This window comes from Haemaphysalis longicornis, unplaced genomic scaffold (genome assembly GCF_048455015.1).
Source record: "Haemaphysalis longicornis isolate Haplotype H1 unplaced genomic scaffold, Haemaphysalis longicornis Haplotype H1 scaffold_14, whole genome shotgun sequence".
Taxonomy (NCBI): domain Eukaryota; kingdom Metazoa; phylum Arthropoda; class Arachnida; order Ixodida; family Ixodidae; genus Haemaphysalis; species Haemaphysalis longicornis.
Window position 1 is genome coordinate 2,270,239 of NW_027526245.1, and position 18,263 is coordinate 2,288,501.

General features: G+C 45.6%; 1 long non-coding RNA gene across 1 annotated transcript; it reads right to left on the reverse strand.

The window, feature by feature from the left end:
- Window positions 1-2,669: 2,669 nt before the first annotated feature.
- On the reverse strand, window positions 2,670-17,726 carry LOC144164945 (uncharacterized). The gene is made up of 3 exons (XR_013321262.1): window positions 17,569-17,726; window positions 15,744-15,795; window positions 2,670-2,811 (listed from the first exon to the last, which is right to left on the reverse strand). It is a non-coding gene; the product is annotated as an uncharacterized LOC144164945 (long non-coding RNA).
- Window positions 17,727-18,263: the final 537 nt, after the last annotated feature.

Sequence of the window (18,263 nt, forward strand, 5' to 3'; positions counted from 1 at the left end):
AAAGCATAAATTTCGTCACAGTGCTTGTTCAAACTTCGGGCATTAAAGTGTATTGCTGATAAAGAAGGGTTACGAAGAAGACCTTTAAGTGTATCTGGTGAATAGTATGTGGCCATGATGAAAGGGAATTGATAGTTTTATCGCGTTGTCTACACGGTGATCCCAGCTAGCGAAACACCGAGAAATATGTCTCGGATGCAATTCGGAATACCCAACTGTCATTGGTCTGTCTTGCTTTAATGCGGCCATTGTCGGTCCACAACTGAAGCTACCCTTTCTTTTTTTGATTGCCAGAGCCTTTGCAAACAACCTCTTGTTATCAGGGGTGAGATGGTCGTTAATGTAGACGGGGTAGATATCTGGTCCGGGGAAATCAAGGTCCTTCGTGTTAAGGCGGGCCTTCCGCGCTTTACTTATGAATTCCTGTTTTTTGGAGCGGGAACAAAAACGGGCAATAATTTTTTGGCTTGTTCCAGCCTTCGTAGGCACGCGGTGAATGACGTCTATGTCAGTGTCTGAAATGGTACAGCTAACCTTTGTGCCAATGGCCTTAACAATTGCCGTGCAGTCCTCTCCTAGGGTACACAGAATTCCCTTCAGCTCTACATTGTTGATCCGAGAGTTCTGTTCCATCTCAGCGACTCTTTTTGTGAGTGCATTATTCTGAGCAGTCAATGCCTTGTTAGCAGCAACTAGAGTTTTGTTTTCATCACGAGCTTCTTCGACCAGAGAGTTAAGATGCGAAACACTAGCTACCAGACCATCGAGCTCAACTTTCATCGACGCGAGATCCGGTGCTGGAGCTTCAGCATCACATTTCATCTTCGCGTAGACCTGCTGAACCGTGTCAGCCATCTTACGCTCCAAAAGAGCCTCTAGTTCATCAATTCTTCTAGCGAGTTCAGCACACGTCACCACGACAGCACTTTGCAATGCACAGGCACTCAATGGAGGGCAGTGGCAGCAGCAGTGGTGGCAGAACACTTTTGTCGAAAATACACTGAAGGCTGACCAAACTGTAAAAGCAGAAGAGCTTTAGCCTGCGCTGCTCCAGCCACCGCTGGTGCTGCCAAATGAGCCACAGACGACGGTGCCGCCACTTTTCACCACGCCGGGATGATGCCCCACGCACACTGCGCAGCACTTGGCGCAGACAATCCAAGCAGCGAATCCTTGAGTTTGCTTCGCTGGCGGAGCGATCGGTGATGGTGGCCACGTACTTCCCGGAGCGCGTGTGGCAGTTGACACTGAAGCCTTGCTGATAAGCGGAGAAAGTATCAGCGGAGAAAACGTACTGTCTGAATTGCAGAAACAAAGTGGTACTGTTATTGGCATGAAACATTCTCTTGGACTACGGACATAGTTTTTGTATTTTAAACTTGTCTGGCGTTTTGAATTTTATGGTAGTGGGCGGAACTGTGCTGGGACTTGTCGGAGATTTTCTGTGAGAGAATGTAGGTGTGTTGTGCAGCCCAAGCTGCCCGACTCCTCTTAGTAGTATATTTGACTTTATTTCTTTTGGCTTCTGGACTTAGAAAGTGCGTGTGGTGTCACCTCAGCGACTTTCTTAAAGTGGGGGCATTGGGGTATGGTGGGCAAAACCAAGAAAGAAACCGAGGAAGAAAAAGCTGAGCGCAAGGTGCCGCCGCATTCAGGTCAGCCAGGAATCGGGGCAAGGTACTAGAGGAAAGAAGATGGAGGCACGCGAAGGAGGAACGAGAAAAAAACGGAGCTGCTTGTTCCTGAGTTCTTGGACCTCCGGACCGGCGAGTGGACCAGGCGCACGTCTCGTTGCTGAGTTCTCGAAACCTCCGGGCCGGGAAGGGGGCATGGCGTACCCCGTGCTCGTTCCTAAGGAGCACGCCAACAGCCCCGGTGCCACGTAGTGTACATGAAGGTTAGCACAGAATTGCACCTAGTTTTTCTGCACTTAGTTTTCCCTTTATTGGGGGTTTTCGCCTTTTTGTTGTTGCATAAAAAGCCCCATAACCGGCCCGACGTGGTACCATCTTCAAGAAGACAGTGTATTTTCGCTGCCAAATGCTATGTGATCTTTCCACGTTTACCACATGGAGTTCATAATGAAGAGAGAGGCATTACTTTGCCCAGCCAGAAAAATATATGACTCATTTTTACCTTGATGTTGCTCCCATTATTGAACCAGTTGGCCATCATTACTCTTGCATACAAGTTTCGAACTTTACCTGTGTTCTGTTTTGTTATAGTACTGGTATGAATGTCAACATTGTACATTTATATTACACCAACGGTTACGGAACCGCAGTGTTTAGGTGGATTGAGGCCACGCTAAGGAGCCCAATGGCTATTTCGATTGCATGCATTAGCTTACGACCTCGCCATTTTAAGGACTATTGCCACTTTACGTTATTGGCTCAAGTGCATTATTACTACTGCATATCGTTTACATCTTGCTCTTACTATGCATGCATAAAATGTTATGGAGAAACTCAACCAATCACCAAGTACACACCTGGTGACTACAAACTGTTGCTCTCTAAGCAATAATATGAGTGTCCACAAAGGAAAGTTAGAATGTGTGTGATTGTTTCGTGTGTGGGGATCAAGCAAACCCGCAAATAAAAATATTCCATCATGTTCATGTCGTTTATTTAAAATGACCACAAAATTTTTGTACGTTTCAAACAGAGTTTCATGCTGTCTGTTTTGTATAATTTATTTACCACGAATAAACTCTTCTATGGTTTGGTATGCGCAGTATCCTTTACGACCGCAATTTCGGCAAGGGCATTCTGGGGGACACGAATATACTGTCGTGTCCCAAGGAAGGCACTGCAAAAAATCATAGCGCATTTATACCGGGCTGCCACCGATAGTGCACACAACCAACTTAAATTTTTGCCAAAGGCCATACCACCTCGCACTTATGCAGAATCATTGTTGTATACAGACACGCCGGATGCAACTACCCAGTTTCACACCAGCAACTAGTAAAATACAATCACTTTAGGTGCAGTTCAATTTATTGCATAACTTTCTTCAAAGCCATGCACACTACTCTAACACACTGCAAACTCTCCGTGCGCTAGACTATACACCTCATCGCTTGGTAGCGCGCCCAAGCTTAGAATCTCCCTCGAGCACCAATTTCTGCTTTCAGAAGTGGTGCAGCCTCTTACAAGGCTGAACCTATCTGGCCAATACGGCCGTGTAGAGGGCGAGACCGCACTGACAGCTGGAAAAGGTCCTGAAAAGGTGACTTCTCTTGCCGGTAGGGTGCTCTCAAAACTAGCAGATTGATGATTACATTTTTATTCACCATAATGGAGAGACTTTATAGAGATTGTATTTGTGCAGCTCAGTTGAACGCAGTTATACCGAGATTGTCGAGCGATAGCTTGGATTTTACGCCAAGAGCGCGAAAAGAACACGCAAAAACGTTCTCCCAAGGGAAAAACACCGACCGCAGTTGGCGGTGTAGCACCAACGCGCAGTGACTTTGGATGCAGCCTGTATCTACTGATATCCCCCGCAAAAATGTTTGGGTGTCTGGTTTCAGGAAAATCTCTCTTGGAACGTTCACATTGATTATTCCCAGTGTCTAGAGTGCCGTCCGACGGCACTCTCGCTGATGGCTGCGGGCATGGCTAGGGTGCCGTCCGACGACATTCGAATATTTAAGACTAAGCTAGCACCGGACCAAGCTAAGACCAAGCTAAGCTAGTTGTAGTCTAGAGGATCCGTCTTAGCGTCTTGATCCCAAAGACGGTTGTTCGAGACCGCCTTTTGCCTTATTTGTTTTTTTCCATCCTTAACTTAAAGTATAATTTTTATGGCTTTGGGTAGTTTTGGTGTTCTAATGCTTTCCTTGTGTGCGTTGGGTCATGCAATGCTATGTTTATGTTAGGTTTGCTTGCTTTCGGTTATCTAGAGCAATGTAGTGCCTGACGCGGTAATTTTGTTAGAACACACTGGTGGACGTCGGTATAGTAGCGTGCTTATAATACCGTCGGACGGCACTCTAGACACGGCCTTGATTATTTGGCAATTGATCTCAGTAGGTCGGTAGACGACCTGTATAGGTTTACGTCATTGATCCCCACATGGCTGAAACTTTCTTTGTGCTACTCACTTTTCTATTCAAGGTTAAGCTATTGCATTTTGGTATGGGACATAACCTGCCAATACGAATTACGGCAGGCTGATAAAATTGCAGAAAAAGGTTTTGCGGATTTTTGAGTGGAGCATGGGTCATGCGGAATATTTTCCCACATATCCCCTTTATATAAAATACTAACTATTGAAGGCAAATCAAGATTTTTTTTATTTTAGGCTTTGCAGTACATATACAAAAATGAACTCTACATCACTGATAGCGCAATTGAAGCATCTTTATGTAGTTTTCGCAGGCAACAGCTTAAGCTGCCTAAGACAAGAATAATGTACGACCAACAACATTTAGAACACCAAATTTCCCGTTTTTTTAAATATGCTACGGATGCAAGTTGATTTTAAAAAAGATATCAAATAATAAATTTAAAACTGTAATAATGCAAAGTAATGTTCAGTGTACCTAGTTTGTTTCTGTGCTTTGCATTCACCTAATATGGACCGACTAGTTTCTTCGCAAGTAGAACTGGTATTTTTGTTGCCATTGTTAGCCTGTGCTTATCCTAATGGCCTAATAATTAAAATGACTTCGTGATATGTGCCTTTATTTTCAAAACAGCCTTACGTAGTGTCCTTTATTTCAGTGGTGTCTTGATATTTTGTAAAGAAATCAATTCCCTTGTAAAACATTTTCTTGGCATGTTCTGCTTTGCGAATTATTTTCCATGTTTTGTTTTGTTTTTATGAAAATGTACCTGCGTGTCATCTGTGCTCGTAGTGAAGTCCTATGTCAGGCTACCCCCCTTTTGCCGTCCTTGCATTTTTCTGCATACAGAAAATACACTTGAATTCAATTCAATTCAATCATTGTGATGGTACGCGTTCTAACGCTTTCCCCTTTTTCTCTCTCTGCCACCTTCCTTTGTAATGAAGAAAAGATTGCATGCTTCCACTGCGAAAAAATGTAGCGGAGCAGAAACACAAGGGACAGAAAGAATACGCACTATGAATTACCAACTAGCCCAGTCTACAGCTTCACTGCGAAACCACACGTGCCGCCAGCTGACTTTAACTGATCTTGAAGGTCAGATTGGCAATACTGGGAAACAGATTTTCTCGAGTTGTGTCTGCAGTAAGATGAACTTCGCTTTATCAGCAGGCTGAAAAAAGTTCAGAGACATCTACGTTGGCATTCTAAGATGTAAGGCGGGGCAGCGATACTTCGACTCCTACGCAGTGTGTTCGTATGCAGCTCCTGCATTTCCGGTCTATAAGTCATAGCACAAAAATCGAAAAGAGAAAAACCAACAACCAGGTTTTTAATCGCCGTGTCCCAGGAGAGACAAATGGGTGTCTGTGCTTATGTAGCTTTAAATGTGATCGTAATATGTTGCAAATGCGAATTGTTCATGACTTTGAACGAGAAGGAGTCAGTGTCCGTGCATCAAAATCTTTATTCTGTGATGTCTGGCCCGGGCTGGACAACTTTGATTTTCCAAAGCCAGAGAGATAGAGAATGAGAGAGAGAGAGATCGGGAGGGAGGGAGAAAGAGAAAAGATGTTTGTTTAGAAAGAAATTGTTGTGGTTTATGAGAACGGGGTAATAAGATGGCAGGGAGCTCAAAGGTGAAACTTGAGTCTACGGCATCAGATGCAGCAGCTCCTTTCTTTACCCTCCCAATGAGATCGCGCTGAGGTTGAGGTAACAAGATGATAAAATGTGCCTCCAACACCTCAAAGAAGTGGACTACATTATGCTTGAGTTATTCCCAACTGGCCGTGCCCTATGGTGCGAGCAAAAAGGTGGAAGTTTCCCCTATGTTAGCAGAGTTCCAAGGTAATGTCTCATGATCCCACCGAACACCGTAACGCACATGAATTTTGGGATAACAGCAGTTGTTTTAGATGCGAAGAAGCTTATGGTCGAGCTGTTCCCTCCGCTGTTGTGTGGGCGCCGTTGTGCGGCGTCCACATCCCCACAGCGCATGCCTGGCCAGGCACCGCTAATGATGACTGCGGCAGGATGACCCTAAGGATTGACCAAACAAAGAATCCATAACGAGATAGCTTCGCGTTCCACCACCGTCGTCATCTTCCCGTAGATGAACCCTGAGTACCACACCCCCACTGCGCATGCCTGGCCAGGCAACGCTGATGATTATTGTGGCAGGATGCCCCTAGGAAATGGCCAAGCAAAGAATCCATCACGAGATAGCTTCGCGTTCAACCACCGTCGTAATCTTCCCGTAAGGGAATCCTGAGCAGTAATAAAGGAACCCTGCAACACTTTCCATCGACTATTGTGCTATTGTCCCAGAAATCTCCTTCCGCAGAAATTATGAAAATCCGTTCACAATTAACGAAACTACGCGCGATGAGAAATCGCGCATAATCGTTCTCTCTCAACTCGACCGCGGACAATGCGACAGAAGCTGCGCGCTCTCTCCCGGAGAGGGGGGCGGCTCGCGGCGTTCTCTTGGGCGGCCTTGGATATATCACATGCCGGGTAGTTTTCTCCTTTTCTCCGCAACGCGGAGGGGCCTATTTCCGGTCTGGTGCTGCAAAAAAGCCGGCATGGGTGCCTGCTCGCAAGTGCACGCTCGGGCTGGTAGGGCGTTTTTGAAGCAATAAACGTTTGTAGTCCAGTGGTCCCGTTGAAAGGGAAGTATTGAGCTCATCACTCAAACTCTGCCCGCGCTCAAAACACATACAAAAAAACGGCAAAACTGTGCCTACAGGTTCAGGAATAGAAGAGGTTCGTACACAGCGATGACAACGAGGGAAATGGGAGAATCTAGCGACGAAGGTGACCAGTGACGGCCGATCGGGTAGCCATGGTCTATGTGACGTCCGTTAGGCCATGCTAGGGGTTGCATAATGAGGACAACTGAAGAAAGAGCGGTTGGTTTTTCCGCGTCTTTCACATCGATTTGCGCGCTCACCGCTTCACGTGAACGTGGAATATTTGGCTCAGGTATTCCTGGCAGTGTAATCTAAACGTCGCGCAGGTTTACTTGCACTGCTCAAAGAGTGTGGCAGGGTCCCTTTAAGGGCATTCCTCCTCTCCTTTCCGAAGCTCCTCTCCCTCTCCGGGATTGCGCAACGAGTGACAACACCTGCGGCTCCGCGCGCGATAATGCGAAGCAGCTTATGATTAGAGACGCGATGGTAGCCTTTGCAGACTCCGCTGGTGGCGCCACTATAGCTCCCCGGTATAAATGACGCGCGCGTGCGCTCCGCTCCCATCATTCTCCTCCCGTAACGCCGCGACCGAACTGAAAAGTAATGGGAACTTGAGTCGAACCCATGGCTGCTTCGCATACTACTCAGAGTTCCCCTACTGGAAGATGGTTAAATTCTTTTTTCGTCCACAGTGTTTCTGATTCATCGACGTTGAGATCTCTTTGTAGCAAGGGAAAAATTTCTTTCCTGGGCAATATATGAGGATTCGTTCTTAAGGTTTTTCGGAAAGGGCAGTGGATTAGTCGTGGTCCCATGGAGCACGGTATTTTAGTTCGTGTGCCTCTTGCATAGTGCGTCGTTCGGTTCCAGCTTCCAGACCATTGGATACGGCTGTCGAGGTGACGTCGACTTTATGCATTATGAATGCGAATTACTTACCGAAGTGCTTGGTATTCTTTCTCCAAAAAACTGTTTAATGTAATTTATGAGTCTAATGACGTTTCGCTTCTATTTGATAATTCCGCTATTCGGATTGCCAACAGGGTGGCCCCACTTCCACTTCTTTCTTTCAGTATGTTGGATGGTCATGCAGCTGCGAAGATTGCCAGTGTAATCAACTACGACAATTGGTGCCTTATGCTTTCGTACATCTCGGAGTAGGTGTTTACTGTGGTTTCGGGATATTGAAAATTCCCCCGAATGAACTTGAGCCTGCCATACGGCCCCTTCTTGTGTACGAGTGTAACGATATTTTTCGTCGCGGAGAGTTTTTCTGCGGGGTCGCTGGATTGCTGCCACGTCTATCATGGCGTGCAATTGTTTCAGTTCAAGGGAGGGGGTGCCTGTTTTTTTGTTTCTGTTTGGGGGTGCCTGTCTGGGTGTGCCTGTCTCTTTTCAAAAGGGGTATGATGATCCCGCCCGATTTTGTTTTTACATCCTCTTTCTTGGTGCTAGGAAAGTGGTTTCTCTGATTTCTCGAAATGGGTAAGGAAGACACAAGTTGAGGATCTATTCATCGTCATTATCACGAGCACCCTATTGAGAACGACTGCAGCCTGAAGGTTTCTCCCATGGACTTTCACTTGCTCTTGTCCTACGCTTCCCGAGTCCAAAAATCTATTTTCATCTATTCCAGGACTTACGTTGTAGCCACTGGCAGATCCCTGTTCCCGAAAAAGACTAATGCAAAATTTGATTTCCGCACAATTTCGGCGGACTTTGAATTCAACCACATACCATACGGATTGCGAACGGCCCCCTGAAGCTTTCAGTGGGCCATGAATTCCACCTTAAGTTCACTGAAAGACCAAGCTTGTGTCGTCTACTCGGAAGTTATTCTCCTCCTTGAATTGATCCTTCAAGAACACCTCTGGAAATTAAACACTGTTCAAATCAGGCTGCATGAGGCTGGATTACGCTTTGACCGTGCCAAATGCCAATTCGGAGCCACCAGCATTTTGTAAGTGCGGTACAAAATGTCTGACGGCGGGGTGAGTGGCCCCCGCAACGAATCGCCGCAGTGGTGGACTGCCCCACGACGACTTGTCTGAAACAATTTATATACTCCTTGGAATCGCTATCACATTTACGCCAATTTGTTCCGCGCTTTGCTTTACGGTTGCCTCCCTTACAGACCTGAAAAACAAGACTTCAAGATTTTCATAGGGATCTGCTCAACAGCAACTCACCCGTTGCCCAGAGCAAGGTCATTTTGACTAAGACTAGGTCATGAAAATTGACACTGATGCCAACTAGTTTGGACTTGGGGCTGTGCTTATGCAGCGTGAACAACCCGACTACGAACAGGCCTTCGCGTACGCCAGCCATAAATTGTCGGACACTGAGCATCACTAACACTCCTATGAGCTGAAGTAGCTAGCCATTGTCTGGGGCATCGAAAACTAGTCTCAGAATTACTTCTTTAGCCGCGGGTTTACAGCGGTGACAGAGAACTGTGCTATAACGTGGATGTTCGCCAAAGGGTGACCTGAAGCACAAATTCGCCACATAGAATATTACACTTTAGGATCACACGTACCGCATACGTAATCGTCCAGGTGCAGTGAACATGGTCGCCGACGCACTCGCACGTTATCCGACTTACGACTACTCTCCATCTCGCCGTGATGACGGTTGAATCTTATTTTCCCAAGGGGACCTGACTAAGGCGCAACGTGACGATTCACACCTGAGGGCGATAATTGGCGCTCTCAATAACTTAGCGGCATGTCCCAACTATGTCATCTGAAATGAAACACTTTACCGCCGCGTTCGTTTAAACACGGCAATGAAGAACACCACCTGATAGTCATCCCCTCAGTCTTGAGACCACAAATTCTGCATGCAATCCGGGACTATCTGGAGGATCTACCAAATTGGCAGCGCGATGCGCTTCAAAAGGTGCAAGATCGCTTCTGGTGCCGAAGATGCACAGCCATGTTCGCTAGTATGTAGCCAACTGCAAGGTTTGACAACAATTCAAAAAGATCTCTGGAAGCCGCATGGCTTACTCAGCCCTAACCCAACCCTTAAAACGGTTTTTCACAACCTCGGGATAGATCACATGGGGCCTCTGCTTACTACAACGGCGTCGATGTAGCGGACGTACCTACTCTGGCTGCCACTAAGGTCAGCGACTTCCTCGAAAAGTCTGAGTGCAGATAAGGATTGCCTAAAAAGCTCATATCAGACCAGACGACCACTTTTCGCAGGCGGCAGCTACGCGCTTTTTTTGTCAGGCGGGGATAGAAAACCGTTTTCACCATGCTGTCGCCCACAGGCGAATGAGCTTACAGAAAGGACAAACGCGACCATTCAAGCTCCACTGGCTTCGCATATGAAGACCTCAGCGTGGAAAGCCGAAAGAGACAAGCACGTGCAGTCGACCACGTATTCGATGAACATATTTGCGCAATCGTCCACGGAAACAACACCGTAGGAAGTAGACTAAGGGCAGCTTCCAACACTGAACGCCGCGGCCAGCCTCAACACTCCTGGGAAGGTCAGGCAATCCCTCGACCTGCAGGTGGCGTGCCGCAAGAGTTACTGAAGAACATCAGGGAAGTAAAGAAGACCCACAAGGCGTACTACGACAACCAGCGTCGATGCACACCACAACACGCTATCGGTGACGAAGTGTGGGTGAAATTGTGAATGCAGGCAGCAGACCAGAAGTTACTATCAATGTTTTAGGGACGCGTTCCTGATAATAAAGCGTTTTGGAGTTAACACTTTTCAAGTCGCTACTCTACCCAACACTTCAGACATTGATAAGAGGAGAACAGACGAGTTCCCCGTGCACGTAAAGCGCATGAAGAAAAGGGTTCATAGGGAGACTAACACTTTACCACCTTTTATTAAGGTTAGCACCATGGCCTAGTCTAATGGTCGCTACACTTTCTGAGGGTGCAGCTGGAGGCGCAGCGCAGGCCTGTGCAAAATCGACCACTAAGGTTACAGAAAACAGTGAAGCTACGGCCTGCCGAAGGAAGCAAAGCTCTGAAAGCAGAAGTGTACCGCCCTGGCAACCGGTCGGAATTTGTTACTGTATGTATATATATATATATATATATATATATATATATATATATATATATATATATATATATATATATATATATATATATATATATATATATATATATATATATATATATGTGTGTGTGTGTGTGTGTATATTTATATATCTATATATATATATATATTGTAAAGGTGATAGTCGGCGTTCCGGTAGAAGGCTGCGCTCGTTTATTCACGAACGAGGCGTCGACGCAGACGGGGTGAGCCGAAACGACCAGCTTTTTCGCGAGACAGACGGTGAACGAGCGCGTCCTCTTCCTCGAGCGGCATCTGGCGCAGCATGTCCACGTAGGGGGATTTGCCCGTTGTGGCTGATGCTCATCACAGTTCTCATGGGCGGAACATGCTTACTACAATATATATATATATATATATATATATATATATATTTATATATATATATATATATATATATATATATATCTGAGTGGTGCTGGCTACCACCCTCAAGCGTCAGATACACTTCTAGCAAATATAAATAGCCCAGAAAGGGAAGGAAAACACCGTCGCCCAGATTGCCGAATTGGTAAGGCATTCGAGTTCTAATCGAAAGGCGTGGGTTTGGTCCGCACTCTGGGTGCGTGTTTTTCTTTCTTTCTTTCTTCCGTATATTTAAAAAAAATGTTAACTTCAATAACCGCAGTAAAAAAAAAAAAACAGCCTAACCTACCCCTATGCCTCCTTGGGCGTTGTAGACTGCCGACCTATCTTTAATGAAGACCTCATTTCCTTACTATATATATATATATATTGTAGCGTTGATTATGGACGCGATTGATGTAATTGTCACAGGCAACCATGCAAGGACAATTCCCCGTTGGGGATATTCGGCTTGGTGCACGCCCGATGACGAGGAGGCAGAAGCATCGCTTGGGCACGGGCCGAACGAGTATCGCGTCGGACTTAGCTTGCTGAGCACGAAGAACCTCGGCTTCTCCGCAGCTCTAACTGCTCGTTAGTGGTCCAATAAACCACGTTTCAGTTTGGTGGAGGTGCGGGGTAGCCGAGGTTCTTCGTGCTCAGCAAGCTAAGTCCGACGCGATACTCGTTCGGCCCGTGCCCAAGCGATGCTTCTGCCTCCTCGTCATCGGGCGTGCACCAAGCCGAATATCCCCAACGGGGAATTGTCCTTGCATGGTTGCCTGTGACAATTACATCAATCGCGTCCATAATCAACGCTACAATATATATATATATATATATATATATATATATATATATAGTAAGGAAATGAGGTCTTCATTAAAGATAGGTCGGCAGTCTACAACGCCCAAGGAGGCATAGGGGTAGGTTAGGCTGTTTTTTTTTACTGCGGTCATTGAAGTTAACATTTTTTTTAAATATACGGAAGAAAGAAAGAAAGAAAAACACGCGCCCAGAGTGCGGACCAAACCCACGCCTTTCGATTAGAACTCGAATGCCTTACCAATTCGGCAATCTGGGCGACGGTGTTTTCCTTCCCTTTCTGGGCTATTTATATTTGCTAGAAGTGTATCTGACGCTTGAGGGTGGTAGCCAGCACCACTCAGACTGCGCCCATGAGAACTGTGATGAGCATCAGCCACAACGGGCAAATCCCCCTACGTGGACATGCTGCGCCAGATGCCGCTCGAGGAAGAGGACGCGCTCGTTCACCGTCTGTCTCGCGAAAAAGCTGGTCGTTTCGGCTCACCCCGTCTGCGTCGACGCCTCGTTCGTGAATAAACGAGCGCAGCCTTCTACCGGAACGCCGACTATCACCTTTACAATATATATATATATAGATATATAAATATACACACACACATATATATATATATGTCGCAGGACATATATCCTGCAGGATATATCAGGAGGTCGCAGGAGGTCGCAATCAGGAGGTCGCAAATGGTTACTGGTAATACCTCGCCATTTGCGCACGGGCATATGCGCATCCTTCCACGCTGACCCCAGCTGCGCTCACGCCGGTGTGTTAAAAACGTATGAGCGGCTTCGCCTACGGTATTACTGGCGGGGAATGTACACGTTCGTCCGCAAGTACATCCGGTGATGCATCAACTGTCAGCGGCGCAAATGCCCTCCTACTCCCGCGGCGGGCCCGCTGCAGCCATTGCCGTGCCCAGAAAGACCGTTCGATCGCATTGGGATAGACCTTTACGGTCCCCTTCTGTGCACAGCTGCTGGCAACCGTTGGGTCATTGTGGCAGTGGATCACCTTACGCGCTATGCAGAAACTGCTGCTCTAGCAACTGCCACGGCACGTGACGTCGCGTCCTTCCTGTTACGCCGCTTCATACTTCGCCATGGTGCCCCTCGAGAGCTGCTCAGTGACCGAGGTCGCGTCTTCCTGTCGGAAGTCATCGAAGCTCTCCTGCGGGAATGTCGAATTGTTCACCGAACTACGTCGTCTTACCACCCGCAGACGAATGGTCTCACAGAACGATTTAACCGCACCTTGAGTGATATGCTTTCGATGTACGTGGCGTCGGACCATTCGGACTGGGACGTGATACTTCCGTTTGTCACGTACGCCTACAACACGGCCACGCAGACGACGACGGGATTCCCACCTTTTTTCCTGCTCTACGGACGGGAGCCGGCATGCACTCTTGACACAATTTTGCCGTATCGCCCAGATCAGACCGAGTTCGCACCCATTTCGGAAATAGTCAAGCATGCCGAAGAGTGCCGTCAGCTCGCCCGCTCGCTCACATCTGAACACCAGCAACACCAGAAGCATAATCTCGACGCTTCCACCGCGGCTCCCACCTATAGGCCTGATTCACTTGTCTGGCTTTGGGTCCCATGCCCTACACCCGGTCTCTCACCGAAGCTTGTTGCAAAATATCATGGACCCTACAGAGTCGTCAAGCAAACTTCAGCAGTGAATTACCTCATCGAACCGGTTGCGCCCGCACCCGACCGTCGACACCGTGGACGCGAGATAGTTCACGCCAACCGGCTGAAAGAGTATCACGATCCTGTGGTCTCCTCGGCACCTTGAGTCGCCAGGATGGCTCCTTTTCCACCGGGGGCGAATATTGTAGCGTTGATTATGGACGCGATTGATGTAATTGTCACAGGCAACCATGCAAGGACAATTCCCCGTTGGGGATATTCGGCTTGGTGCACGCCCGATGACGAGGAGGCAGAAGCATCGCTTGGGCACGGGCCGAACGAGTATCGCGTCGGACGTAGCTTGCTGAGCACGAAGAACCTCGGCTTCTCCGCAGCTCTAACTGCTCGTTAGTGGTCCAATAAACCACGCTTCAATATATATATATATATATATATATATATATATATATATATATATATATATATATATATATATATATATATAAATATAAATATATTATATATGCAATGTGTGTGTGCGTGTGTGTGTGTGTGATGCCAGTGTTTGAGATATCCAAACCATATTCCCGGTTACAGAAAGTTCACCACGATGCCGTATTTCAGTTCGTGACTACTGTCTTGTATGTTTTTGCTCCAAAATAGCAAGGGCCTGTTAACACCACCCTGACATTTTTGCTACAAGCGTATTTCGAGGGGAAACTCGCTGGCGATATCGCATTGGTATGGTATTGCAAAGTGGTAAAATATGCTTGTTGATTCGTAGCATATTTGTATAATAATCATATACGTACCATGTAAAAAACACATCGTGGAATGTATCACCGCTATCACCAAGACACCAAATAACCCAGAACGAAATCTGGCGCAGACAAGGCATGGGTTTTGGTGCCATCGGCAAAAACTCCCGAATAATGAAAATGAAGCTATCTCAATCCCTGTAAATGAGAATATACAATGCATGTGCCCTGCCGGCGACGCCGTAAGGAGCGGAAACTTTACACCTTACTAAAGAACTTGAAAGAAAACTTATGTTGGCTCAGCTGGTTAAGGCAACGAGAATGCTGCGATTAACGTTAAGGGAGAGGAAACAAGCTTCCTTCATCAGAGAAGAAACGGCAGTAGAAGACATGGTTTAAATAAATGAAGAAGAAATGGGCTTTGGCTGCCTAGTAGTTAGGCGAAATAACAACAGCTTCACTACTAGGGTGACAGGGTACACAATGGTAGGAGGTCCCAGCCGAAGGGGGTGGCTATTAACAGGATGGAGGGACGAAATAAGGAGTTTGGAAGGCAGAGAATGGACTCGAGTAGCGCGGGACAGGCTCAACTGGTGGTCGATGGGTGAGGTCATCGTTCTGCAGTGGACCAGGTCAGTAAATGCGTGGGGACACCTGATGAGGACGTCTATAGGTGTGGCAGATGACGGTACAGCATCTTTCGGTCTTTGAAAAAGGTGGAATTAAGAACATTTAAAACAAGGATGTACCTTGAAAAAGCATTTATAAGGCACATTTTCTTAGTATAAAGATATGAGAATAAATTTGTCGTGCTTGTAGCTGTTGCGTCTAGTTGCTATGAAAGCTGCGTGAGATTCCATAAAAAATTGCTGTTATTGAAATTGCTGCTAAGGTAAACTGTAAAAATATTGAAAACGTTCCCCCTGACAGCTACATTTTTTTTGTTGGTAATCGTTTTTTTTTTTCATAGTTTATAACATCTCACAAATTTTGTCCGAGGTAAAACCATGCCGGACGATAAAAACTGTAAAAATGTCTCGTTCGTGTTGTATGCAATATACAGATGGTAACACCCAGAGGCGGATACTAAAGTTTGGTAATGTTGCATCTTTATCGGTTGCTATGTTATGCGGTATTTGTGTGATTTGAAGTCGCTGTTACGGTTCACTCAGATGGAAAAACGGCAAGTGTGAAAAACGGATGCAGCCCTTTTTAAGGCATTGTCTGGGCGGGTGCGCCTGTGCTCCGATTGAACATTGAGGCATCAGCGCCACGAGGTAGTATTTAAAAATAAATGGCAGAAGTTTCCGTGCATACCTCGCTTCCGCATTGATTAAACACAGCGCGGTGTCCCTGGCAGTGTTGTGTGCTGCAAAAAAGAAATGTCATACAAAATTGATTTCTCTCTTTGCTGTTCCTATAACTGTATTAGCTCAATCCTTTAATAATTATCTACTGAGCGTGAGCAGTTCACTTCGACTTAAAGTTATGAAGGCCTCCAAAAATAGCGCAAAACATAAGAGTCGGTTTAGAAAGGCTGAAGTATTACCATTAGTATGTATTTTTCTTAAGGAAGGTTGGTGATTATTTGTTTCAAAAGAGATAGTAGCTGACGAGCTATCAGAATGGCGGACTAGAACGCCAGAGGTTTGGCTTATTCTTTCTGTCGAACAGACTACGGTTAAGACAGTTTGTCATGAAAGTTACCTTGCTCCTAAAAGCACTAAAAGCACACAATGCGGACGTGCAAAATATCCACTAAAAAACTCCTGCTGTTTGTGCCACGGTTGGAATTTGCGTTTGTGTTTTCACACTAGGAGTTCGATATTGCCTATTGCTGTAGTTTAAATTCGTCGTATACCGGTGTATGGTCTTTGATGTGTCTGTGTTTTAGGCAGATAGAACACACGTTGAATGCCCAATACAGCCGCCTCTCCCCCGCCTTGTCTTTTCATCTCTTTGCCTTGTAAAAAGCTTCTATTTTTACATTGCTTCTTCTGCATCTCGCTGATGTAAAAAGTAACTTATTGAGATTTCGGAGGGCTGCAGTCGGTGGGCTACGCAGATTGCTGAGACTAAATTTTGTATAAACTCTTTTTTTTGCGAATATCTTTACCAATTGTATGAGTTGCCAAACGCACTTTTAAGGATGAATTTTTTCGCTACCCCCACCTTTCTCTCTTTGTTGTCATCTTTTGGAAAGATTCAAGTAGTAAGATGTGTATTTCCACAATTTTTTTTGTTTTTCAGCTAACGAGAATGCTGAACGTGCGGAAAATGACGATATCTTTTATATAATTAGTTTCATTTGCATTGCCACTGACTGTACAATTGCAGAAAATTCGCTTTCTGTCACCGATCAACGGGAAGGATGGACCAGTCAGGATGCTCTAATGCAGCATGTTTTCACGTGCTTCGAGCCATGTACGGCAAGGGAAAATAAACGCATATCTAAACCTTCAGATATTACAGAGTCATGTGCAATTATGCGATGTTCCCTGACCAAAAAATACTCCTCACTAAAAATTTTGCTGAATAAAATCAGTACGTAACTTGTTTAAAACTTCAAATGCCAATTGCACGAGCCAAAGTATGAAAAACCATTTTCTGCCAATAACTGACATTTAATGTGTATTTTATTGAATATGGTATTCTTCGGAATAGCCGTAAATATTTCGCTAGAGAAATACAACAGCCTATTGGACCTGATGATGCCTGTATGTGTTTGTGTTCACTTCAGTGGGTAGTGGTTTGCTGTCCTCACGCTAACGACGTGTGTTGTAATGTTCTCTACCAAAGCTGTGAGAGAAGGCCCGAAAGCCATGTGACCGGTCCATTAAAACTGAAATAGCTGTCGACGACGGGTTCAGAATAAAATCAATAATTAAGATCCCTAAAGGTAACAAGTTTACAAAAGTAGCAAAACTACCAGAACGAGGTGTTTCTTTCATCTGCCTAAAATTTTTACGAGGCTTTAAATATTGTGTTTCACGAATAACGTAAAAAATAAAAGGCAGTGTAAACACACGATTTGGTTGTAATTTCCTCGAAACATAATCCTGACTCTTCAGTCGGCTGTTGAATGTGCGAGGCCATCCAGTGCAAAACGAAAAGTGATGAACGTTGCGGAATCGATACTTACAGCAATAGTGGTAGTATGGCAAATGTAAGGCACGTCATACAAAGTTTCATTGCTTTTCGTACTCTGAAAAATCGCGTAAAGCGAATTCAAACAATTGCTTGTGGGGGTTTATGCCGGACACATGGCAACTGACCAGAATTTTGTAAAGCGTTCAGGATGTAAGCCTGCGTCTGTGCAATTCTTTTGTTCCGTAGGTCTTTGTGTTCTCCGCACAATACCATAACTTCGAGAAATTGTTTGAGCATTCACATCAGCCTTCGTAATCTGCAATGCTGGCAACTGAGTACCCAACTAATTTTTTTTAGCTTTGGCCTTATTGTAGCAAGCGAGAAGTTAGGTTTCCATAATGGGTTATGTTATATTACTTCACATAAAAGTTAAAAAACGTCGAAAAGTTCTAAGTCATGCCTGTTTTGGGGTAATTGCTAAAATACCTTATGGTATATAAGGTGTTCAACCAGCCCTGCAAACTGCCGTGCAAACTATTTGCTTAATCGAAACTCTTTATCGGTGATGCTGGTTGTCTCTACAATAAAGGCAGGTGTCTGTGACGGTGCGAACAACAGAAAAGGATTCAGTTTGCTTCCGGGTGTGCATAACATCTGTGATCATATGCACCAAAAACCCGAACACTGGTGCCGTGTGCGAGAGTGGTGCAGAAGGTACGTCAACACTCTCACTAACATGTTGTTAAC